Below are 2,826 nucleotides of genomic sequence, written 5' to 3' on the forward strand. Positions count from 1 at the left end.
CCAACTCCAAAAATGGGACTGCCTGGCCAGAGCTAAGAAAAAAAATCCAATTTATTGATGTTCATAGTTTTACATTTTAGTAAAAATATAAACTACTATAAACCTAGAGTGAGTTTTGTGCCCTATAAGGCCATTTCTACCTTAAGTATTTTCCACTTACCCTCCTTGAAACTCACCCAAAGCAAATAAAAGCTTCCCAGCTCTCTGCTTTCCAGGACCAATGCAGGTTCCCAAGAAAACGTCTGAATGAACAGCAGATGAAGGTATAATGTCTCCATGCTCCAGTTCTCCACCAAGGGCAGGGGGCCCTTACATCTTGGACCCCAACCCAGCCCCGAGACACCTAGATACCAAAATATTTCAAAAAATAAAATTAAAGACAACTGATTCACGCTGATTTTTCACATACTCTCTAACTGTCCCATTGACTTTTCTTGCATTTGGGTGGCTCTGGAACAGCAAAACCATCAGGTGTCTAATCTGACTTGCTGTCCACTTTATCTTGCTGCTGTCCACCTTGAGAGGGTCCATCTTGTTTTCACGATTAAAGCCTTCTTTCCTGATTTCTCCATTCCTACTATCATTTGTACCCTGGATCTCTCCATATCTGCCAGCACTTCCTCTGTGCCTGTTCTCTCTATGTAGGTAGCCATCGGTATGACAGCTGCTGCATTCTGGGTAACGGTATCCATCTCCATGGCGACCACCATCTACATGCCGATTGTCACCATCTCAATGACTGTGACGGCCACCACCCCTTTCCTCAGTATATCTCTCTCTCTTTTCCCATTGCCACCCCCATCCCTTCACAGCTGTTACTCCCTGAAGCTGTGTTGTTGACTCCTTGGGTTCCAACAGAAGGGTAGGTCCCTGGGGCACTACTGATATTCTCAGAACTGCTGAAGCCTGGGATGTTCTTGGCAGAACTGGTGATGGGGTTGTCTGAACTATTATGGCCCTGCCGTGTTGAGTTAGTTGGAACAGAATTTAAGCTTCCTGCTCTAGTCCATCCACTTGCCCCAGCAGAAGAGCTTCCAGCCTTCTGATTACTTAAACTGGCTGCAACAAAGTGACTCTTGTACTGGGACTGAAAAGCTGCTTTCATTGCTGTCAGTCTATCTTCCATGGCTCCTCTGGAGGTCTTGTAGGCTTCATAACTGCTCATTATATTGTTATTATTTCCTTGGTCCGAATTCTCAGAGACTAGCCCAGGCCTCCTCCGCCAATGTTCTGTTTTTTGCCTTTCCCTCCTTTGAAGCGGGATTTCCGAAGCCAGGCACTCTGCATTGTCAGGTCTAAGAGTTCCTTAGAAACATGTTGGTTGGCTCCTTCCAGGTTCCAGACAAGGTCCCCAGCAAAATTGCTGTCCTTTGGGGTCAGTAAGGTATAGGCCACGCCCTTCTCACCAGTTCTTCCTGTTTGCCCAATCCTGTGAGTAAGGGTATCAATGTCTTGTGCTACATTATAGTTGATGACTGTCTTAATTGAAGGGATGTCCAGACAACAGGCTGCAACATCAGTGGCCACCAGGACGGGGATGTTCTTTTTCTTAAAATCTGAAATGAACTTGTTTCTTTCACTCTGATCCATGTCCCCATGGAGTAGACCAAGATTATGACCCTCCTGCTTAAGGTTATTGGCTAGTTCTTCAGCGTTGGCTTTTTTAGTAACAAACAGGAGGACACTCCCTGAAGATGTAAACTCCACCAGACGCCGGGTAAGCCAGCTCCATTAGTAGGCCCAGAATGCAGTATCTCCACAATCTGTGTCACATCTTAATTTGCCCCCAAATGAGCCAAACTATTTCCTGGTCTAGGAGGTGCAGCACCAGAGACCCGAACGTTGAGTTTATGCTGCAGGTCTATTAACTGCTGTTGAGTGAGGTTGGTTATCTCCTCGTGGTCATTGTAAAAAATTTTCTCAAATGGTGGGAAGTCAGTCACTGAATGACCAATAAGAGGAAGAGGATCAATAATTTTTTGGAAGGTACAATTGGATTTCCATCACTATCATATTCCAGATTGTCTTCCTCCTCCTCCTGAACCACCCCAACGGTTGGGTTTTCTGTCATGTATCGCAAGTAAGCTTCTTGGTCATCTTCTTCTTCGATGTCATCCTGAAAACCCTTTACGGTTTTTTGTTTCCTTGTCCTTTTCTTCAAGTCTCTTCATGTCTCTAGCTGCCTGATTCTCCACTTCAGCCATAAATGCTTCCAAGGGAACATCATAGCTGACAGGTAGGTGAGTTGTCAGCAGGAATGTAAGATAAATCTACATTGCTGGAGTCATCTTCTTCATCTTCAAAATACACATTTTCTTCATCAAAGTTGGCCCGTTTAGATCCAATCTTGTAGAAAGAAGGCAGCTGCGGTGGAGCAGACTTTCTGAGTCCTGAAGAAGAGCTGGCTGCCCCAAGGGCACTGTGGGACTGCTGTGGTAGCTTGGCTTCTTTCTTTATCCCAGAACTGATGGCAAAATGTCCAAAGCCAAATCCCCGCTTAGTTCCAGGGCAACCTTTATTCCAGTTCATGATGCCAATGACTGTTGCTGAGGCTACCGATGCAGCTGCAACTAGGACTACAGGTTAGCTTGAAAGAACCCCAAGGCCCTGAGTACCCGCAGAGCAGGGCCGTGTCCAGCCGTGCTCCTCCTCTGCCCCCTTTGCCAAGGCATACATATGTATGTGTGTGAATATTATTCAGCCCTAAACAAGAAAGACATTCAGATAAATAACACAATATGGATTAACTTTTAAAATAGTATGTAAAGTATGATCTAGATAAATGAAAATGTATGTAGTGCATGGTTCCACTTATATGCCATCCAC

The 2,826-nt window shown here is 45.1% G+C and overlaps 1 pseudogene; it reads right to left on the reverse strand.

Annotated features, from left to right (window-relative positions):
• Positions 1 to 412: 412 nt before the first annotated feature.
• LOC102921308 (ATP-dependent RNA helicase DDX42 pseudogene) lies at positions 413 to 2,529 on the reverse strand (annotated as a pseudogene).
• Positions 2,530 to 2,826: the final 297 nt, after the last annotated feature.

Source organism: Peromyscus maniculatus, chromosome X, assembly GCF_049852395.1.
Source record: "Peromyscus maniculatus bairdii isolate BWxNUB_F1_BW_parent chromosome X, HU_Pman_BW_mat_3.1, whole genome shotgun sequence".
Lineage (NCBI taxonomy): Eukaryota > Metazoa > Chordata > Mammalia > Rodentia > Cricetidae > Peromyscus > Peromyscus maniculatus.